This window comes from Crocuta crocuta, unplaced genomic scaffold, assembly GCF_008692635.1.
Source record: "Crocuta crocuta isolate KB4526 unplaced genomic scaffold, BGI_CrCroc_1.0 scaffold36, whole genome shotgun sequence".
NCBI lineage: Eukaryota > Metazoa > Chordata > Mammalia > Carnivora > Hyaenidae > Crocuta > Crocuta crocuta.
Window position 1 is genome coordinate 18,379,714 of NW_027532203.1, and position 13,854 is coordinate 18,393,567.

Genomic DNA, 13,854 nt, shown 5'->3' on the forward strand with positions numbered 1-13,854 from the left:
AGGAGGTACAGCCCCAGGAAGAGCGGCTCCAAAATGATGACCCTTTGGAGGAACCGTGAATTTCTCTAATCAACGGATTTCCTTGGTGTCTAAAATGCTTCATTTAGCAAGACTTCTTCTGGGCTGAAATTGAATAGGTGTAATTGACAAATGCTTGAATTGGGGTTCCACTCTGGGGGAAAAATACCTCTCCACTGGCTTCTCAAATGTAATTATGGAAAAAAGATACACATTAAGGGCTCTTCTTCCAATTCAATTTGGGGGAAAGTCCCTTCCTGATCTGAACCCCACCTCCTGCACACACACACACGCACGCACGCACGCACGCACACACACAGACAATGGCAGAGATGGGGCTTTCTTTCTCAAGAGACGCACTAGGGCCACAGATGAGGCAGCTGTCAGAGAGCCAGGCTATAATCAGCTTTAACTGGCTTACAGCCTACAGAGGACACAGACCCTCTTATTTCTACGGGAACAGGTCAGGCTGTTGACCCTGGGATAAACGTGGGGGTGGTCCGGGTTGGTTTCTGTTCCCAACTTCTTCCTTATGCAGGATCTCAATGCAAAACTTACATTGCAGGTCCCAAGAATTTAAAGATGCACCTAGAAGAGGGTACCTTAAAATTCCGGCTTCAACTACATGTAACATGTTACCCCCAGCATGATTTATAAGGACAGTAAATCAATGAGACAGTAAAAGGAAAAGTTAAAACGCAACTAAAAATGGGTTTTTCAGGCGAGTCTGAAATGCTACAAGATTGCTAGTTAAGAACAGTATCCCTTTTCTCAACCTAAGTGTTATACCCCTCCCTCTTCCCCAGCATCACAAACTGAGTGCCTTGTAACTTAGAAACTATGATGAAATGTGCAGGCTATTGGGTACACAGGTGGCCAAAGACAGGGTCCCTACACAGTTGAGCTGTTTTGGTGTGGCCGGGCAGCTGACCCTTCCCATGGACCCAGGTGTCTACTGTAAAAAGATACGGACTAGATCTGTACCACAAAAAAATAAATAAAAAAGAAAGAAAGAAAGAAAAAAGAAAGGAAAGGAAAGGAAAAAAAAGGCATTCACTCGAATCTTACAATGGGAGGTGGGAGTGGTGGGTGGGTGAGGGTGGGGATAGAAAAAGCAAGGGAAAAAATCTAAACAGCAGGATACGACAATAAATGGGAAAACAGCAAGAGAAAAAGCACACTAGGTTAATATAGGAAAACTAGTTCTTTATTGAGAGATTGTATATTAGTATTAGTGGATTCTGTGTGTAACAATGTCATCATGCACACGATACAAAAAAAAAAAAGGCTGGGCCCACCATGCTTCGGAAGGGCGACAGAACAAAAGCAGCGTACAATGAGCAGATGGCCGGGGCTATACGACCACAGTACGTTTCAGCAGGGTGACATCTCTAACCGAGCGCGGTACATTGTCAACTGGGGGATGTAAAAAAATACAGATCATGCTTTAGTTTTAGTACAAGAAAAGGTGAAAAAGATACACAACCAAAAGGATATTTGATACAGAAAAAATTACCCACAAAATAAGAACAAGAAGTAATTCAGCACAGCAGAACACGCTATCCCTGTTTAATGGAAAACCATTTTGCTGGGGATTCTTTCTTCTTCTTCGATTTTTTTTTCTCTCTCTCTTTCTTTTCAGATTGCCAAATGGCAATCTGGGGCAGCCTCTTGGGACTTAATTTTGGAAGGGCCCTCGAAGTAGGGGCCTTATTCTTTCATTATTGCCGCTGTTTTGTTTCAGTTTTCAAGCAGGTCTGGCTGGTGAGGCAGCAGAAGGGAGCCGGCTGTTAAAGGGGCAGCTCTGAGGGCCAGAGCGGATGTCCAAAGATGCTCTTGACATTGTACAATTACACAATTAAGACACCGCGGCCATGGCTCCCCCTTAAGCCAGGGACCTTGCTGCACCAAATTTTCAGAGGCTATGGAGTAGAAGCAACTGCCATTTCATTCAAAGATTTTCATAGATAGATAGATATATACTCATTATTTTTTGCCTCCGACTAAATGTCATCTCTTCACTTGTTCCTGGGTGCTGCCAAGAAGCTAGCTGATGGCCACCCAGATAAGCGGGAAATGGGGTGCTAGAGCCTCCAAGCCAAGGCAAAAGGAATCCACTTAACAGGGATTTACAGTGCAATGTACTCAGCTAAACAAGATGAAGATACAAAAATGGTTATTTCTCTACATCTATTCTGAAATGGCCTACATCCTACACTACTACAATGGAAACTAAAAAGAACAGACTTAAGCTGGCAAGCTATCTAATAGTTTTACAAGAAGATTGTGGTGTAGGACCTTGTTGGGTTAAGCATTAGTATCCTCTATCAAAAGGTCATGAATTCTTATCTCATTGTGCTAAATTTTACCCACAACTGGACTCACCCTCAGCCCTTGAATTTCCTGTGGGCGTGTTTGCCATGAAAGTAAACTTTGACTGACGGGCAGAATTTGTTTTGTTGGGGTGTTTTTGGGGGGAGGTGGGGAGTGTATTAAAAATAAAATTTAAAGGCAGCTGAGCAATTTGAATTTCAAAACGTAAAATCGGCATCCTGCAATGGTATTTAGAGACCCGTGGTATTAATGAGGATGATAATGATTTAATCAGGATAATTATACTTTCAGGCTCAACATCCTTCTTAATCATTTTTGAATTTCTGCCTAGTGTAATGTTCCACACCCGTTTTAAGAGGAAATGCCAAGTAATAAGACATAATTGTGCATTGGGGGAGGGGGTTGGCATTTCAAGGGAGATCTCACCCAGCCCCCGCCCCACTCTTATTCCTCACACACCCACCCCACACCCCCTCCACCGGCCTGAGATAGGGATACTGCCGCTTAAATAGCAATGCCTTCCTCAGATGGAGACAGGAGATGGTTAAGAGGGGTGTCACAATACAGCTAAATGCGGAGGCAGAAGGGTCACAGCGCACACAGCAGCGAGTTGACCATTCACTGAGCTACACAATGAAGAAAAAAAAAGATTTGATAAATGCAGAATGTCATCATTCTATCATCACACAAAACAACTGCGGTTCAAACAGGCCTAAGGGGGCCAACCTTGCCTTTTAGGTTCTGGGGAGAGGCGTGGGGCTGGGGACAGCTGGGGCTGGAAGAAAGAGGGCTGGGCTTTCATTTTCTTGCCCAATCGGGCCCCTGGGGCGCACTAAAGCGCTGGCCCTGCGACCCCACCCCCTGCTCTGACTCGGTGGAGCAGCCCTGGTCGCAAAGGGAAGACATCATTCTGTGCGTGAGGGAGGGGGGAGGAGAAAGGGCCTTAGCCAGCAGGGATTTAAGCAGACTTGGAGTGGGAGAGGGTAGCAGAAACATTTCCAAGAAGAGAAATGTGAGTCCAGAGGCAGAATACAAAAAGAAAAAAAAAAAAAATGAATCTAAATGCATCCCGGATTTGCTTTGGGAGGTGGGAATTTTTGATTAAAAGAAAATGGAAGAAATGTAGGGGGTGGGGGGAGAAGAGGGGGAAATCAAGCTATTGTTGGAGCAGAATGTAAGGGAAAGGGGATGTGGGGAAAGGGACCGTGCAAACACACCCCATATATCACAGTTAAAAACAAAGCCGGCGCCGGCCTCCTGCTTTGTCAACGGCCGCCCGGGGCAAAGGCCTGGCGTGGAGGCAGCGACCCACCTCATCCTCACACACAGCGCAACACCCGAGGGCCGGGCACCCCGCTCCGGCCGGGACCAGGGGTGCACGGCAGGGCACGTCTGACTCCGAGGCGCGCACACACTTATACACACGCTCACAGACACACTCGCACCCAAGCATTTTGAACCCATAACTGCAACTGTCATACAAAGACAACGGTGGGGGGTGTGGGGTTTGGATTGCACAAGGGCGATACAAAAAAGGGTTAAAGGGGAGAAAAGGATGGGACGGGACGGGAAACCGAGCAAGCGCCCACCAGAGGGTGGGGGCTGGTGCCAGATCCCAGCTAACCAGCCTTCGGTATCAATGACCAAAAAGATGAAGAAATACAAACACAAATAACACAAAAACATATATATGCTTCAAAAAAAAACCACAAATAACAGAAAACCAAGTATGCTTGCACACACACACGCACGCACGCACGCACACAGTCATGTATCTCTCGCCTTCTTTCGATCATACAGGGCTAGGTATTAGGGAAGGGGCTGTGATTTGGGGGAACCGCGTCCGCCGCAAAGAATAAAAAATGGGGCTGGGGAGGGAGGGACCCAAATTCGCCAAACCCTAACTTCACTACAAAAGCTCCCACGAGGGCGGCCACCCCCACACTGGGGGGTCCCCCAAAAGGGAGAGGGGAGAAGCCACCGCTCGCCCTGCGTCCCCGCGGGTGTGCCCTGANGGTCAGCCCCGCGGGGCGCGTGGAGCCTGGCGCGGGTCCCTGGCCGCCCGCAGGCCCGAGAGCGCGCCTGAAGCGCCCTGCACACATACACGGGCGGCGTGCACACGGAACGTGCACACACCGAGGGGGACGTGCACCTAGACATGTGGAAGTGCATTCGTGTGTGCGGAGAGAAAGGCACGAGCGCACCAAGTGCACACGACCCAGAGGTCCTTGCACACCGCGCACAGGTCACTCGGGGACGTGCGCATGGGGGCTGGCGCACGTGCAGAGCCTGACTGCGGGCACAAGTGAAGGTGGAAAGCGAGCAAGCAGCAGCACACAGATCAGGCACTGACACACAGACATGCACACATCGAAAGCCTTGTTAAGGCAGGACACGTGCCAAGAACACATTCCCAAAGACACACAGAGGGAACGCACAATGCAGATATGTACAGTCGCAGGCTCCCTGCCCGTGGCAACGCTTTGTTGCTTTGGCAGAGCACAAAGCTCACAATAATTATTTGCTGAATTGAAATCCACTCATACACTGAAGTATGTGCAGGCCGAAAACCCAGAGCCACTTGGCCACCATTCACCCTGCTCTGACACAGGCACAAGCAGCCATGTGCACAGACACGCCCACTTCCTCAGCGGGAAGGCGAACACATCAGGGCTAGGAGGCTCCTTACATTCACACGTGGAGGCACAGCCACCGTGTCACGTGTGGCCTGTGGCTGGTCTGCCAGGTATAAGCAAGACAGAAGGGAAGAGCCTTCACCCCACAGCCCTGAGACACAGTGCTCAGACTGTGTCTGTGCACACTCAGCCCACCTGCTATGAAAATTCCCAGCACAACCCTCAGGCCAAGATCTTAGTCCACACCAAGGCCAGAGCCTGCCCAGAGCCCATCCACAGGCAGCAAGATGGAGGACGTGTCCTACAATGGGACTTGTCTTCGAATCCCAATGACTTTATTTAATGAGTCTGGTAAAAGTTAGATGGTAGAATCATAGTATATGGAGCTAAAAGGAATCTAAGACAACCTAACCTTCCCTCTTTTTTTTTTTTTTAATTTTTTAACTTCTTTTTAAATGTATTATTGAGAGATTGAGAGAGACAGAGCATGAGCAGGGGAGGAGCAGAGAGGGGGAGACACAGAATCTAAAGCACACTCCAGGCTCTGAGCTGTCAGCACAGCACCTGACATGGGGCTTGACCTCACAAACTGCGAGGTCATGACCTGAGCCGAAGTCAGATGCTTAACCAACTGAGCCACCCAGGCGCCCTCCCCCGCCCCCAACCCCCCGTTTTAGAGACAAGGCAAAAGAGGATTGTTCATGGAACACATGAGTAAGCTTGTGTCTGGGTATAGGGAGCCCGTGCAGGACCTCTTGACATCCCAGCACTTGCAGTGCAGAGGAGTCTCAGGACAGTAAAGGCAATCACCAAAAAGCCTGCTAGGTGCTGGGATGGAGCTTAGGATGGGGTGCTGGGGAAGGGGATACCTGGGGGCGGGCACCTAGCCCAGTGGGTGAGAAGGGGGTGGGGGCAATTGTGTTGACTGCAGGAAAGTGACTTCTAAGCTGAGACAAAGAATGAAGGCGTGAGGTGAGGCAAAGAAGGAGACAGTAAAGGGAAAGCCACAGTCTGATTTTGCCACAACAAGTACCACATTCCCAGTGCCAGTGATAGGGCAGGGTCCCGGGACACACCGTTGTCTCCCTCCCAAGCACACATATCCCTCAGATGTCTTCCCCACCCAACACCTGTGACTGCCCAGAAGAACTCAGGGATGAACCAGGGGAGGAAACCTCCCTCCAGGTCCAAGCCCCCCTCTGGAGGGTCATTTCTACAAGATTCTGCCACCAGCTCTGTCCTGTTTTCATGATCTGTCAAATAAACACAATGTCACCACTATTAAAAATTCTTTTAAAAATGAATAGACTGGGGGGCGCTTGGGTGGCTCAGTCGGTTAAGCATCTGACTTCGGCTCAGGTCATGATCTCACAGTTCGGGGGTTCAAGCCCTATCTCATGCTCTGTGCTGATGGCTAGCTCAGAGCCTGGAGCCTGCTTCAGGTTCTATATCTTCCTCTCTCTCTGACCCTCCCCTGCTCAGGCTGTCTCTCTCTCTCTCAGAAATAAATAAAAAGCAGTTAAAAAAATAAAATGCCTCTTAAAAAATGAGAAGACTGGGGCGCTGGTGTGGCTCAGTTAGTTAAGTGGCCAACTTCAGCTCAGGTCATAATCTCACGATTTGAGGGTTCAAGCCCCGTGTTGGGCTCTGTGCTGACAGCTCAGAGCCTGGAGTCTGCTTCTGACTCTTGTCTCCCTCTCTCTCTCTGCCCTTCCCCTATTCATGCTCTCTCTCTCTCTCAAAAGTAAATAAAACATTTTTTTAAAAATTTTAAATGAAAAGACCTTAACAAACACCTAACTACTAGAATTTTTTTGCTGTTGCATTTCAGGCTTTGCCAATATGCATATAGACCAGATTTGTCATCATAATCTACATATTTTTTATTCTGCATTTTAATCTTAACATTTTAAAAGACATTTCCCCATCCTTTGATGTAATTATCTTCTTAATTTTGATTTAAAATGTTTTCATAGTATCCAACATGTGAAGGTACTGTGAAATTACTTAATCTTTACTCTATTCTTGAGCATTTAATTCACTCCCAGTTTTCGCTTGTTAGAGATCACACAATAAACTTCATGCCTGTAGCTTGTTGCTTTTGTTGAGCTGTAAGCTTAGAGCAAACTTCCAGGACTGGCATTCTTGAGTCGACAAATATAGAAAAACTTTATGGCTCTTGCCACATAGTGCTTCTGAAATGATTAAACTCGTGGTCAATACTACCAACAATATACGGTGTGCCAATTTCTCTGCATCCTTCCTCACTTGAGTAGCTCTTCTTTTTTTTTTTTTTTTAATATTTTTATTTATTTCTAGGAGAAAGAGAGAGAGAGAGAGACAGCGTGAGCAGGGGAGGGTCAAAGACAGAGGGAAATACAGACTCTGAAATAGGCTCCAGGCTCCGAGCTGGCAGTCAGCACAGAGCCCGACGCGGGGCTCGAACCCACAAACCGCGAGATCATGACCTAAGTGAAAGTCGGATGCCCAACCGACTAAGCCACCCAGGCGCCCCCCCCTTTTTTTTTTAATCCTACTTTATATCAGAGCAGCTCACAAAGGCTGATGACCACCCAACCTAACCTCCACAGCAGAGTGGTTAAGGCTATAAAACCTGAAACCAGATTGCCTGGCTTCACATTCTGGCTCTGCTACTTATTAGCTTGGACAAGTTACTTAACTTCTCTAGGCCTTGGTTTCAGTATCTGTAAAATGAGTGTGATTATAGCAACGTTCCTCATAGGTTAATGTGAAGATCAAGAGAACTATGCACTGGAGTACATACAATAGTGCCAGCAATTCAGCTTTTCGTTCTTACCCCTTTACTTATTTGTCTCTCCTTGCCCACTACCTCTTGCTCTCCTGTTAGTATTTATTTTTGCCTAGTTAAAGCGTTTAGTGTAAATTATACTATAACATGGAACACTCATCAGACAAAAGCAAACATCAAGGAATAGACCAAGAATTATACCGTTACATGGAATATCCATCAGACAAAGCAAACATCATGAGTCCAATTATTAACTGTACCTTTCTTCTCAAACATCAGAGAAACATGAAAGACAGATGCCCACGTTCACCAATATGTCCACATTCACACACAGACATGAGGCTCCTAAGAAGGAACTATTTTGCATTACAAGAAGGGGTTTCATTTTGAATGAAACCTTGGGTGTTTACCATGCCTCAGCCTCAATGCAACTATCTGACTAATGGGAATATAATAACCCCTGTCAGACTACCTAAAAGGTTTATTGTGAGGATCAAATGAGCAGATAGCTGTGGAGCCACGGCTAAATTCTAGAAGCATAGAACATGGAAAATTCTAGAAACATAAATATAGTGGTATCTCCAAGAATGAAATTTGATTATTGTTCTGCCCATCTCCTTGTCTTATGGATAAGGAAACCGGGGCTCAGAAATGGGGTTATGAACAAGGGCACCACCATTCCCGGACGAGTTAGAACAAGAATCCTTGTCTCCTGGCACATAGCTTGTATTGCTGCTACTTTCCACTGGTTCTTCATCACACCAGGATGGCTGTTTCCCACTCTTCCCCACATCAGTTAATGTCCACGGGATACAATAAAGCAGACTCCTGAGAATATGAAGATATGTAGAAATATTTCATTCCCTGGGGTTTTTCTTTAAATGTGCTTCCTGCCCCCCTGCCAAAGTCAATACCTAGAGCGTGTTTGCAGGTTTAGCATGTAACATTTGGGAAGAAATCGTTTAAAAATGAAAGGTGAAGAAATATTTAAAAAATGAAATCTGTAAGTCCTGCTTCAAACTGGAGAAACATCACCCTTGAACCTTGACCCACGCTTTGATTCCTCACTCTCTTTTGTCTCCGCCTTGGCTACCTGCTGAAGAGATTCGACAGAACTTCACGATTCTGGGGCCCAGACACATCTGTTTTGAGAACGACTCTTTTGGAGCCCAACATTAGACCACCATTGCCCTTTAGTCAACAAATGGAAACAAACCTAGCGCATCAGCCACACAGACATCCACAATTTTCCAAAACAGACGACAGGGTTCCTGCCCGTCGCCAGGCTGGGTTGGCATCAGGTAGACACAGCTTCCAAAATCTGTGCAAGGCGGCTGGACTTCAGTAGACGGCCCTCCATGACTGGTGTCACAACAGCCTCTGTGCCGACATGTCATGGGTTCTAGACGCAGCGTGCTGCAGGAAGGGGCACGGCCCGGGGCACTGCTGGCCACTGGGAGTCAGGGCATAACCGCAAGGAAATAGGAGAGGTCCGAGAGAAGCTGCCCCAAACCAGGAGGGCTGCTGGTGAGTCAGGCGGAGGTCAAGGCGGGCCTGAGAGGACCCCGAAGGGTGGTCTCATTTGCGACAGGCTGAGAAAATGAGGGAGGCAAAATATGAACCGAAGCCCAGAAGCAAACAGGGAACGAAAGAGAAGGAGCTGGAGGGGTGGAAGAGAGAGAGAAGGAAAGGCAAGGAAGGGAAGAGGAGCGTGGAGAGAGGGGGATGAAGAAGGAGGAGGAGAGGGAGGAGGGGGAAAGGCAGCGGTAGCGAGGCTACAGGACAAAGCTCTGTGCTCTGCACTGACTTGGGACACAGGGGCGGATGGAGCAGGAAGGAGGGGACTGTGGACCAAGCATTGCACGTACACACGCTGACCAGGGCCCTGGGTGCCGGGAGCTGGCCGAAGCCCTCGACCCTAGGTGGGCCAACAGGAAGTGAAGCAGGACCCGGGGCCCATGATCCCCTTCTCCACCGTAGCAGGGATATTATCTGAGCCCCCGGCTGCCCAGGCGGGCAAGTGAGGTGGGGTCCTGTGGCTACGTCCTGGGGAAAGGCACGGAAGCAGGACTTTTATGGGATGGCCTTCTTAGAAAATAGAGCTGTTTTAGGGGCGCCTGGGTGGCTTAGTCGGTTAAGCGTCCGACTTTCGCTTAGGTCATGATCTNGGAGCTGTTTTGGAGGATGCCAGGAAGTCATTTAAAACAAGCAAACAAACAACTGGTAAATAGAATCAAACATGTATCCTGCCTTTCCTCTATGAACTCTATTTCAGGTTAATGAAATATTTGATGAGGGGAAGTTTCTCTTTATAGAAGTATCGGCTAATAAATGAGGAAGAAATGAGATGATGAGAATATCAACATAATGAAATAATAGTTCTAGGCAATGGCCACTAATAGTTGTTAATGTCACCAAAAGAGAGACAGTGGGAGGTGACACGTCTCCTAATAGAAGAACAGCCCGCCACCTATAAAGTAGTCATTCAAGAAAAATGGAATCTGAATCTAATGAAACTTCTAGATCTTAATTCCCAACTGATAGGAAGCACAGGAAACAGAAACATATTAAAAGATACCATGGGAGGCAGTGAACAGAGTCTAAATCGTGGAAACTCGACAGAACAAACCAGCCATTTTTTTCCACGAATGGATGAATTCTAAGGGGGAGAAAAGGAGATGGAGGGGCAACCTATAGAGACAGAAGGGATATATCAACCAAATGCAACATTTAGACTTTTGTGAACATGATTAGAACAAAAAAATAATTGGGGAAATGCAGACATCAGATGTTAGGATATTACGGAATTGGGTTTTTTCAGATAAGATAATGGTATTGTGTTTGTTTACACAAAGCATCCTTGTATTTACAAATGCTTTGCAGATAAGATTAACTGATGTCTTGGGGGCTCAGTCGGTGGAACATACAACTCTTGATCTTGGAGTTGTAAGTTCAAGCCCCACACTGGGTATAGAGATTACTTTTAACTAATTGATTGATTGATTGGTTGATTGATTAAAGGAAGGAGGGAGGGAAGGAAGGAGGGAAGGTAGAGAGGAAGGCTCTTACCTCTTGACGGGGAGGAGTATAGGTGAAACCAGATTGGCATTGAGCTGATAATCGTTGAAACTGAATGACAGACATGTGGGGATTCTTTCTATTATTCTCTCTGCTCTTCTTTATGTGATGGTTAATTTTGTGTATCAACGTAACTGATCTAAAGGATGCCCAGAGAGCTGGGGAAACACGAAAACTGGGTGCGCCTGAGAAGGTAACTCTGGAAGGGATAAGCATTTGAACTGGTGAATGGTGTAAAGGACTTCCTCTCTCCAGTGTGAGTGGGCCTCGCCCAATGCACCAAGAGCCTCCACGGAACAAGGTGGAGGAAGCGCAGGACTTGCTCTCTGCTTGAACTGGAACATCCACCTTCTACCCTCAGACATCAGTGCTCTTCGTTCCTGGGCCTTCACACTTCCCCTGGGACCTGCACCATTGGCTCCCCTTGGTTCCTGGGCCTTGGGTTTGGACTAGATCTTTCACCACCGGATTTCCTGGCTCTGCAGATGGCAGCTCGGGGGGACACCTCAGTCTCCATAACCATGTAAGCCAAACCCCTATAATAAATCTCCTTCTATATATCTACATAAATCCTCTTGGGTCTGTGTCTCTGGAAAACCCTAATACAGCTTATATTTTAAATTTTTCAAAAATAAAAGTAAAAACTAAAACATACAGAAAAACAGCCAGCACACGTCCTCATACTCTGCAAGCACATGAAAAGATGTTTCCTCTGGTTGGGCAAGTTCGGAAATGGTGCCTGTTCCTCGTATTGGCCATAGGCCTAGCCGGGAGCTCAGGCTGACTGTCAATTCCTGCTCACCACCACCGACAGTCCCTGCTCTGCTGTGTGATGCGCACAGCAACACGGCCGGTCGGCTCGCCATTTAGTTCACCACGATGGTTTACCTGCTTCACAGCCTTCACATGAGAGAGAAATAAACTCCGATCTTATTTAAACCACTGTCTCTGGGTGTCTGTTCATAGCCAAACCGAATCGAAATTGAAGGTAGGAGGGACTCATACTCCAAAAGACACACTGAAAATACTCCAGGGCTTCAGGTATGGAGAGAGTGTATGTAGTCAGGTGGATCGGTTAGCATTTGCTGCAAAGATATTACATAATAAATAGCTGTAAAACCACAGTGACACAACAATAAGCATTTATTCTCACAGATCCCAGGGCTGGCCAGCCCCCCGCCCTGCCCCGAGGCATCCGGAGTGGCTCTGCTTCTCACAACCAACCTGTAGGTTGTGGGCTGGTCCTGCTCCACCTGCCTCTCCTCCTCCATCAGCTAGCCCGCCATGTCCCTCTCCAGCAGGAGCTGATGGAACCAGGCAGAGCCTCATAAGGAAGGCCAGTGGTGATGGAATTCAGAGCCCCAAAGAAGCCAAGGCAGATGGTGAATTAGGGAAACAACAAGTGTTTCATTTGATGGAAATTATGTGTGTGTGTGTGTGTGTGTGTGTGTGTGTACTTGGTGAAGAAAACAAGAACATATTTGGTCATCTATGGGCAACCTGGAGGTTTCTGAGCAGAGAGGTGAACGATCAGGAAGAGAAATCTATGTATGCACAAAATGAATGGGGATGGGGGTAGATTCTAGGGCTCAGGAAATCGGGCAGATAAATACTGGGGTGAAGTTGAAAGTCAGACTTAGGTGGTTCACCCACTGATCCTGAGTACAGGAGTATAAAGGAGGAACAGAAAACACCTTTGACATTTTTAACCAGGGAAAGAATGTTCTATGAGCACTCCTCCCCTTATGAGGATGTAAGATTCCAAAGGTGGCTCCCAAGCCCTACTGCTCTCGAATCCAAAGTGATTACATATACTTGTCTCTGAAAATTTATGCTTTACTCTCACTCCCTTTGTAATTATCTGATTCTCTTACTATCTTGTCCACATTTTCTCTGATTTTATTCTTATTAGACATGAGGCACTTTTTTACTTTCATAAATCAACTCAAATGTAAGGATCGCCATAGCAAACGTGCCTCAGATTGAGGAAGACTAAGGTGGTGCTCCAGAGTGCTGGCAGCCCTCATGATACATTCCGCCCTTTTCCCTTGATGATACATGTGACTTTTAATTGGACATCCAGCCACCTGGAATAGTGACTACATTTCCCAGATTCCTTTGCAGCCAGGTGTGGCTGTGTAACTTAAGTTCTGACTACGGGGCTAAAAGCAGAAATTCATGCATTCCTCCCAGGAAGTATTCTTTAAGGCAAAGAGATGTGTCTTTCTTCTCTTTATCAGTTGTACTAACTGGAAGATGGATGTAAGGGCTGGAGCTAGAGCAGCCATCTAGGACCATAAAATGGAAAGTGAACCTCATGCAGCTGGTGGAGAAGCAAGTTTGAAGGAGTCTGGACACCGGATGATTTCATAAAGCTGATCTATAACCCCCAGATGGTCTCTCTGTAACTTTTTTTTTTCTCCTAGGAATCCATGACTTCTTTAAAATAGAAAGGAATTACATGTCTATGTCATTGAAGCCATATGTACTTGGTAACTTTCTGTCACTGTCTCCCACTTGCAGGCAGGTGTAAAATCACCACAGGACCACTGATTCCTGTCTGTGTGTCTGTGTGAGTACTGGATAGAGGTGACATGCAAGGCTTTGCTCGAGCTTATGGACACGTATAAGTTCTAAGTTCCTAAACAGAGACACTACTTTCATGCACACCAAGAGGCAATGAGGAAGAAAAAAGCAGGGGGAATGTGGCCAAATATAATCAGCAAATGTTAAGGGCGGCTGGAACAAATTGGGTGTGACAAGATGAATGACCTCACCTGTCTCTGCAGGCAATGGGGGCATTATGACTTTATCTTATTCCTTAGTTCTCTCGGTCTTTTTTCTTAGTTGGGGGTGCTGAGTGAGGGGTGGGCATCCATGTTGAGGGCAGAAGGCAGTCCCTAGATTCACTGTCCTTAGGGGCTGGTTCCCATACATCAGTGTGCAAAAGACTAATGGAGAACTTGCTTCAGAAGTCCCAGCCCCTGAGAGTCTGACCAGGAGGGCCCGGCGCAGGGC

General features: G+C 47.0%; 1 long non-coding RNA gene across 1 annotated transcript; it reads left to right on the plus strand.

The window, feature by feature from the left end:
• Positions 1-12,029: 12,029 nt before the first annotated feature.
• On the plus strand, positions 12,030-13,228 carry LOC144242740 (uncharacterized). Its single transcript, XR_013338449.1, has 2 exons — positions 12,030-12,218; positions 13,077-13,228. It is a non-coding gene; the product is annotated as an uncharacterized LOC144242740 (long non-coding RNA).
• Positions 13,229-13,854: the final 626 nt, after the last annotated feature.